The sequence below is a fragment of the Falco peregrinus genome, chromosome 7, assembly GCF_023634155.1.
Source record: "Falco peregrinus isolate bFalPer1 chromosome 7, bFalPer1.pri, whole genome shotgun sequence".
NCBI lineage: Eukaryota > Metazoa > Chordata > Aves > Falconiformes > Falconidae > Falco > Falco peregrinus.
The window spans coordinates 90086597-90096017 of record NC_073727.1 but is presented as its reverse complement, the minus strand read 5'-3'; the positions used below and the strand labels follow the sequence as shown (position 1 = coordinate 90096017).

At 45.0% G+C, this 9421-nt stretch overlaps 1 protein-coding gene across 5 annotated transcripts in view; it reads left to right on the top strand.

Annotated features, from left to right (window-relative positions):
- Positions 1–1991: 1991 nt before the first annotated feature.
- GPR63 (G protein-coupled receptor 63) overlaps positions 1992–9421 on the top strand; it is a 32044-nt gene continuing 24614 nt past the window's right edge. For 2 of the 5 annotated variants that reach the window (XM_055809449.1, XM_055809447.1), the window contains exon 1: positions 1994–2385. The gene's annotated coding sequence lies outside the window, so the exon portion shown is untranslated. Of the gene's footprint in view, positions 2386–9421 lie in introns of all 5 variants that reach the window. The other 3 variants (XM_055809451.1, XM_055809448.1, XM_055809450.1) reach the window with 3 other exon arrangements.

Below are 9421 nucleotides of genomic sequence, written 5' to 3'. Positions count from 1 at the left end.
TTTTGGCAAGACAGGTAGTGATCCTTACTACAGTGTTCCAGATACAGTTAAATTATTGTACTTATAATAGGGGTAAAAAAAACCCCAAACACCCCACAAACAAAACAAACCAGTCAGTTCCCTACAGAGCAATCCTGCTTAGCAGAGTTTTTACCCCAGCCACATACTCCCACAGATCACCATCCCTACACCATCTGGCTGCTTCTTCCAGTTTATGACTCTCCCAAATCTGGGGTGCTCCGTGGCAACTGGAGCCACGGATGCTTTAGTTTCTCTTTTCAAATTCCACTTTTCAAATGCTTTCCTAAAGCTCCTTTCCAAAGCAAAGAAGGAGATGTGAAGCTCATACCTAAAACCAAGGCATATTTACACAAATCCATTGCGTGCAATTAGGCAGATTGAGAATTAAACAAGGTATTACAAGAAGGTATCCACTGCTATATGTAGTTCCTTGCTATGGCAGTAAGAACCAGACATTGTTAGGTTTAATTACTCAAAAACCCCACTACGGGATCATTTTAAAATGTATTGTTGCCTCTTCCACAAGATGGAGTGCAGTGATAATATCTGCGGATTTTCAAATTGAATTAATATATCATGCCTCCCCTATGCTAGAAAAAGCCTTTAAAGACTTTACCCAACCACACCAAAACAAATCAGAAGCCCCAGTGGGGTAGTTTCTCACTGGTTAGTTATGCTTATTTCAGATGGGAGGAGTTCAGAGTGCATCCCAGAAAACAAACAGAGCCCACATTTTGAGCTTTCTACTCAAAATGAGCAGTAGAACGTAACATCTATTTTCCTCTGCTAGGAAATTTCCACAAAAAATGTGCTCACACCCACTTGTTAAGGAAAATGTAAGAATAAAGACGAAATTTTACTTGGTCAAGCATTTTTAAAGCAGCCAGAAAGAATTGCTTCCTCTCTGGATTTTCCTTATGGTTCTCAACCATAGCTCTGTGGGTGCAGGGCAGCTAAACTCAATCAAGAGCTGAACTTCTCAAAAGTCAAAGCAGTATCAGTGGATGTAGCTGCTGACATTTTGCTGGCATCCCATCAGCTTCATGCTCAAGAGATCCATTTGGGAGAATGAGAACCTTCCTTATTCTTTCATGTTCCAATTTCTGCGAGCAGTTGTGATCTGATGTAGTGACCTGTTAGCTGGCAATCAGGTAAATGCAGTTTGAGTAGGAAAAGGGATTATGAAACTTACTGGTTCAGCTATCAAGTTCTGCAATACAATAGTCTTCATATCAGTTTACATCCTTGTACACCCACTTAATACAATACAGTGAGTCTTGCCAAAAATACATACTTTAATTATGAGAACAAAATGACTAGCTAAACCCACAGTAAGCTACCCTGAGTGACATAGACTTTGGCCTGAAATAACGATCTATTGCCTGCACCTCTCAGCATCGGTAGTCACCCTATCCCAGGTTTAGGGGTGATACGGCTGCCAGTACCACAAACCGTGTGACCTTAGTGTTGTGACTATATCCTACTGGGCAGGTCGGCCTCCTCTCCGAGTTACCTATGTGGGCAACGAGGAGACGTAAAGGCTGGTCTCGGTCCCTAAAGACCAGCCGGCACAACTCTATACAATCGAGCCAGTTATTCCCCAGAGGCATTTTGTAGTAATTTTCCCGTTAGGTACACGAGGGCAGCAATACCACCGAGCACATACCACGCTGACGTCCCTGCCTGGCGGGAGGCTGGGGGCTCCTTCGCACTTGCTCGCCCTGCCTTCCGCATCTCTTCTACCTGGATCTTAACGAGGCGTCTCCAACTCTGCAGGCACAGCCTGCGCGACACTTGGCGCCGAGGAACGGGTGGCGGGTCGCAGCGCAGCCGAGCCGCCCTCCGCCGCCCCTCCGGCCGCCGGTGCGGGGCGCAGGGCTCGGCGGCCGCCCCCCGGGAGCGCCCGCCGCCGCCGGGGGCCGCAGGAGCCGCTCGGCCGGAGCCTGCGCGCGCCCCCGGGAGGCGGAGCCGCCGCGCGGGCGGGCGGGGGCGCGGGCGGGGTTCGGCGGCGCTGCGGCGAGCGGGACGGGCGGCCCGGGGAGGCTGCCGGCAGGCGGGAGGCGGCGGCTCGCCTGCCTGCTCCTCGGCCCGGCGGTTCCGCGGCGCTGCCGCCGCCGAAGCGAATGGGGAGGCGGCGCTGAGCGGGCTGCCCTCCGCGGGGGTCGGCCGCCGACGGCAGCGGCGCGGCGGGCGAGCGATGCCCCTCACTTTTCTGCTCGCGCTGCCCTTCCTCTTGCTCCGGCTCCTGGCTTTGAAGCTGTTGTTTTCCCCGGCCGCCGCGATGGCAGGAAACTTCCCGGAGGGTTGGGCTCAGGCCGGGCTTGTGCTGCGCTGGGCTCCGCAGGGCACCGGCCACGCCGTGAGGTGAGGCGAGGCGAGGCGGAGGCGTTGCGCCGCGGCCAGCGCTGGGTTCGCCGGCGGCAGTTCCGCGGCGCTGGGTGCAGCCGCCCCTGATCCGAGGGGGGCGGGGGTCCGGGCGGCAGGAGGGGGCACAGTTGCAGCGGGGACCGCTGAGAGCCCCGCACCGTCGCGCCGGTTCCCCCAGCCGGGGTCCCAGGGCCGGGAGGGAGCTGCATCCCCGGGGGGGACGCGGGGAGTCCGTGCCCGCGGGCTAGGCCGGTTCGGGGATCGGCGCCCCGCGCAGGCTGCGCGGGCCCAGGGCGGCCCGGCGCCCCCTCTCCCGGCGGCGGCGCTGCCGGAGCCCTTGGCGGGCAACGGTCAGCGGCGCGCGGGCTCCGCGGCGGCTGAGGGGAGGCGGCGGCGGGCGGGGCCCGGGGGCAGAGCGGGGCCCGGGGGCGGGAGCGCAGCCAGCCCCGCGGGAGCGCTTGGCCGCGTCCCCTGGCCGTGCGGCGGGCGGGGCCGCGGGGTGCCGGTGGCGGTGTCCTGCGGCGGCGGGGGGCCGGGGGCGGCGGGGGGGGCGGCTTCCGGGCTGCGCCTGACCCCCGCGAGCTGGCCCCGCTCCCCGGAGCGCCCCAGCCGAATTCCACCTCGCCCGTCACCGGGGCTGCGGGCGCCCCTCGCTCCCTGGGGCGGGACGCTCCGGTAGGGGGGTCTGGCAGCGCTCAGTCATCTGCTCCTCGGACTCCGAGTGTGCAAAACTCCCGGTCGGGGAGAACCTGCCGGTGCCTGGTGCGGTGTGCATGTGGCTCCTGATGTGCGGAGTCGCTCCTGGGAAAAAAGAAGTGCCTCACTTAAAAAATACCAATTGTTTTTCACCTACTTAAACGAGTATGTAATTTTTATTTGGGTTTTCCACACGGTTTTCTTCACGCTCAGGTTTTAAAAGTAAGGTTGTACAATGCAGCCTAATATATATCACATATATGCTAAAAAAATCATGAAGTTTTCATTGTAAATCAGTGAAAACACTTTTCCAAGAAAACGGTGGATTTGCATAGATGGAAGCAACATACATATTTTAAACCTAGGTATAGCTAGCAAGTTAGATCTGTGCCCAAGTGGGTTGTTAAATAAAATTCTTTATCCTTACTGAAAACACGAATGCTTAAACAGTGCCAAATGGCTTTTGTAGAATGCATTTTCTGTGGGACATCTTATGCTTTCTAACACTACAGCAAAGGTGGCGGAGGCACTGGATTATGAAAGCGGAAGTTTTAAATGGCCATTTCTAGATATCTGAAACTGGAAAGAGATTTCAAAGGGTATGATAACACAGAATAGCCTTGTAGTGTCAGTTGTCAAATGTATTTTTACAGTTGTTTTTGCACAGTTATCTATTGTGAAAACGTATTTGCCAACATCGTTGTAGCTATGTTTCCAGGATAACATGAGACTTACTAGTAATTATATTCTTAGTCTACAGAAGCAGGTTTCGTACTTAGTAATAATTTCTAAATAACTAATTTGAAATATTTACTGCCAGATGATCAGCCCTTAAAAACTGAACTTCTTACACTATTTTGCATGACTCATTTATTAGAGTAGCCTTACTATAAAAGAGTATTATAAATCTATAGAAGATTTTTTTTTAGTGAGAAAATAAATGAGACTGTGAATATTAGTTGATGATATGCAAGGTCTGCCTGCTCAGAGGGAACAGGAAGAAGCCAAGAAGAGCTCTACTAATTTCTAATTTTCTTCTTGTATACTACATTGTGTAGATGACTTTTGTCAGGTGGTGCTGATCAGGCTATGCTTGTATGCTTCATTGCATTTGACACTTACAAAGTCTTTCTCTAAGAATAATAGCAGATAAAGCCTAGGAGAGGGTATGACCTCTTCTTTACCAGTTAATTAAATACACTCAAGACTGCTTTCTGGTCCTGAAGCCAACTGGCACGGATTAGCACTTGTCAGTGCTGCTAAACTCCTGCCTTCCAGAATGGGGTAGCTGAATACAAGCTCCTAGTTGGGACTGCCTCCTGGCCTGTGTTAAATGCAACATCGTGCCTCAGAATTGCATGGGAGAGCTGTAGCTGGCCTGGGTTAGAAGGATGTTGTGCCGGTCTGTAGCAGTTCAGCAGTCTGCGTGACTGCGTTTCGTTTCCCAGGAATGGCTTCTGGCATTGCTTGATTTACTAGTGCGAGCATAGTCTATCAGTAACAGTGTAAGTAGCCTCTTTTAACTCTGTGCTCAGTCATAGTGATCTAGTTTTCCTGCACTGGGTATCTCTGGCACTATAAAAAGCTGCTTTTCATAGTCAGCTGCTTAGAGTTGTCAGGGCTGCTTTCTTCTCCACTTGTGCAGGTGGGTGAAGAGGAAGTAGGTGAAGGCTTGGTGGCTCTCCCACTTGCCTATACGGGAGGGGTAAATAGGGAAAGGCTTACATGACTTGTTCTGCTTGTCTGGGAATGTACTTCCAGAGCAGTGCATACCCATAACCGATGCTGATGGCTAGGTGTGAGCTCCATGGCCTGCATTCTCATGTTGTTTTGCTTTCTTAATTATTTTGCTCCAAGTAGCAAGTTGGGCAGAGCAAGTATTTTTTTTAGTGCCGTGAAGATTATTTACTTCTAGATGCCTGGAGAGGTTACTAGCCTGTTAAAATTATTAGAATAGATGTTTAAAATAAATCATTATGGACTGCCACCATCCTTACTGTCTTTTTTTTGTCACTTAAACTAATAAAGTCAGTGTACTTCGTAACATTTCTGGATGTGTGTGTTTTGGTTGACATTTTTGCAGTATCTCACTGTTCAGTTCAATAATGAAACTGTGCATGTGCATTGTACTTTATGCTGTGCTTGCATTTTGAGTATCAATATGTACAGCTAATCTCACATACTAGTCTCATAAATAAATTTTAAAGCAATTCTAGAAGATATCAGAATTAATTGTTACAGATGAGGGAACTGGGGCAAGAGGAAATGCAACGATCTAAGGAATCCTAGTTGTAGGATCCAGAAGTAAAATCTGAGATTGAAAATTGATCTGTTGGGTCGCACTGCCTCTCACAGACATGTAAAATACTTTAATAGAACGGTGTATTTTTTTCTCTATATTTGCTGGCAGCCAAAATTTTTCTAACCTAGCTAGCAGCACAGTTTGAACTGAAATAGAAAAGTTTAGTCACCTCATTTTCAGTTGAGGATAATGCTTAATACTTACCTAAACCTTATGTATATGATGGAACTTGGTAAAGGCTTTAAAGTACTTTTCTGAGCAGGCAGCTTGTATCAGTGAAATTCCAATCAATTTCATTTGAATAAAACCTCATGAAATACAAATCTTACACATTGAAATGTCTCAGTGTTACTTTAGCAGAAAGGTGAACTATCCTTTTCTTCTACCTGTATGTAAAAGCACTGATTCAGTAAGGTGTATTTACACTTAGGCACATGTCTGAGAAGTCCCGCTGGTTTGAATAGCACTTAGAAAACCCTCTTGCATAACTGTAACCTAATTTACCTCTATCTAGATGTGTATTATACACAAACTGTGTTTAAAAGAATATTAAGACCACATAAGCACAGAAGTGTCTGGAAATTTAAAGCTTTGAAGTGGTGATGATGTGGCCTTTGGGAGCTGTGCTCTATACCATCTAGGATCTGCTTGGGTTTTTTTTCTTCAGAGCACTTAGCATCTCAAATTGGGCAACAAAAATTAGTAGATGGTTATGATTTTTGTGTCTCTCTTGATTTTTCTCCTCCTCGGAGTTACTAAAGCACTGTTTGAATTGTGTTGATTAAATATGACATGGTGACACACAATAATTGTGGAGAAAGCAAGGTTTTGAACAGTTCGTTTTGGTGAGCAACGGGCCTTCTAAAGGAAGCTGGATTCTGTGTGGATAAGTAGTATTTAGTCGTGTTGTTTAAAGCCTATGTCATAGTGTTTAATTGCAGTTTTATAACTGCTACTTCTCAAGTCTTAAGAGCTTGACATTCAAACTTTAATAGCATTAGTTTTTTAATATAGTTTTTGGGTGTGTAACTTTCCCAGTGCATTTTTTTTATCCCTAAAGCAAATGGAAGCAAAATGAATATTTTTTTTTTCCCCTGAGGTATCTTTGATAATTTCTTAGGTCCTTAGCAGAGTTAGAACCTGTAAATACCAGTTGAGGCTATAACTGTCTGAGCTGTAGTAGTAGGTCATGATCCATAAACGGATTGACAGTGAAGGGAAAGGGAAATAGCATGCTTTATGCATGGATTATTGAATGACTCACATTATCTCATAATTTTTATGTAATATAATATAGCTGACTTATGGAGGATGGGGAGACTTCAAGGCTTAGTTTCCATTCTGTTGTACACAGGCCAATGCTGTCTGGTGATGTTGTTTTCCCTGCAATATTTTACTGACCTGTTTCTTCTGGGCCGTCTTATTGCCCAGCTGCTTCCTGCATTTTTCTGCCAGATCCTTCTCGTAGTTGCTTTATGTATAATTTCTAGTTGCTGGTCATTTAGTTGGCCAGTTAGAATATTTTATCCTAACCTGGTTTGCAGCCCTCTAGTTGCATCAGTCAGATCAGCTAGCCAAGCAGATCAGGTCAAGAAAGCAAAGGGGAAAGAGGCTTTCAGATTCCCATGGTTGGATTTAACAGGCTGTGGTGAAGGAATAATCACTGTTGTAGCCAAAGTGGGCTGAGACGGGAGTGTAGAACTGCAGAATAATTGAGACTGGAAGCAACCTCAGGAGGTCACATGGGCCATCACTCTGCTCAGCACTGAGCCAGACTGAAAGTTAAGTGAGGTTGCTCAGGGTCATGTCCACCTAAGTTTTGAATATCCTCAAGGATGGAGATTTGGCATCCTCTGTGACTAACCTGTTCCAGTGTTTGACTACTCTCACTATGAATTCTTTTTTCCTAAGGCTAAATCAGTTACCCATACTGTAGCTTGTGTGCATTGTCCTTCATCCTTTGCTGTGAACCTCCAAGAAGAATCATTCAAAACAGTGGATTTTTTTCAAATGCTTAATAACATGCTTTCTGTCAGGAATATATATAACTTTTGCCAAACATATAAAACCCAATTCTTTTCCAGCCAGTCTTGCATACCTTATTCAATATTATGCTGATCAAATCTGTTGAATAACTTTTTTTTTTTTTAAATGTCTGCAAAATAAAAATATTTTGCTGGTCTTGCTTTTTGAAACAGGTAAGATGTTTGAAATTTCTCCTTTTTTTTCTCCCACATGATCATGCATTGTATTTTCCAGCAGGTGTCTGCCTTATTAGGTGCGATGAATGGATGCTGGTGATTTAGGAGGCAACTCTAAATCTTCAGTTTGAGCTTCTGAAAGCTAGCTATCTTGTCCTGTGATTTCATTTCTTCAACCTCATTAGGTGTATGGACCCCTGCATAGCAAATTTAAACCCGCTGGCAGCAGGCTACCTTTCAGGAATCTGTTAGAATAATCTCCAGAGGACTATGGTGACACGGAGGTATTCTCAACTAGCCCTCCAGGCACAGTCAATGAAGAAGAATAAGCTTGTCTGGAAAGTGGTTTATCCCACCTATAGCTGAATTACTTGCTTAGTAATTAGCAAACTCTCTGCTTTGTATCTAATGAGAGTCTCAATGGCTCTATTAGCTTTGCTATCCAGCTTTTAGGACAGCTACATTTAGGCAAGGTTAATCCTTAGTGAGCACCTTTGCAGTCCTTTATTTTCTTGTCATTATTCAATATATGGTCACATGCTTTATTTACAATCCATTCTGAATGCTTAATAATTAACTTCAATGAGTGTTTCCTCTGTGGTTCTGTTCATCCCTATATCATCTCAGCTCTTTAGGAATGTTAAATATTTTCATTACCTTGCTATCTTGTACAAGATATCTTATAATTTTAAAAACAGGAAAAGGGAAAAAAGTGATAGGAAAAGGTCACAAACAAGAGGTGTCAGTTTGGATTGCTTTGAGCTCAAGGGGGAAACTTTGCAACAAAGTGGGAGAAAAAGCATGTATTTTTAATGCAAATTGCAAAACAGTAATTCTGTCTTTCTAAAGCTTAGTTAGACCTTTGAAACGTGATACTACTTAGAAGTGGTTATTGCTGCAAGTTTTCTGCATGAGTAGCACAATTCACAAAATTATCCCTTTCAAAGGATTGTACAAGGTTCATTGTGTGTAATGATAGAAGAGTATGATATCTTGTGAAAAATAGAGATGACTTTTTTTTGTAACAAAGACTTGAAAAGCAGTTTGAAAACACATGATATTATACGTTGATTAAATTCTTATCTTCAGTAGGTAATAACAATCCTTTTGTTACTTGATCATTTTGATTTAGACTTCTTTGTCAGTTGTCACTTCTGAATTTTCTCTAGGCATTTTTCTGGATTGTTACATGATATTTCTGGATGTGTTTAGAAGTACATGCGTGTAAGGTATTAATGATATTTTGATTTCCTGTATCACTTAACTGTATGTGTATATGCTTTTGCATATATAAATTCCAAAGCAGAGATAATGATCTCAAATTGTATTTGTATCCAAATTTCCTGTGCTATGTCTTACTACCAAAACAATTTTAAGAAATAAAGTAAAAAAAATTCCAAACCAAAATCCAAACATCCCCCACCTAGCCAAAGATGTGCCATGAAATGTTGAAGGAATATGCGTGCTGTGTTTGCACTTCCATTCTCTCAACAATGTACACATGCACACCGGTACCCCAGACCTTTGTATGCTTGTGTTGAGTACTCTGGAAAGGTTTGTGTGTGGCCTGGAGAGGAACTACCTGTTTCTTTTTGGAGCAAAATCAACTGAGTACCAGTGAGGCCTCCCACCTCTTGCCTTATTTCTGATGTGAAGGGTTCATGAGTTGGTACAGTTGAGAAGTTAATTCCATCCTTCACGCTACTGAATTCATTCAGCATGTCTGCTCAGGCTCCAAGCGTGTCATTTATGATAAGGAGGTGACATTTGAAAGAAATTTGGCAATATTTAATACTGACTCATAAAGGCGCTGTTTTATAAACGCTGTTCAGAG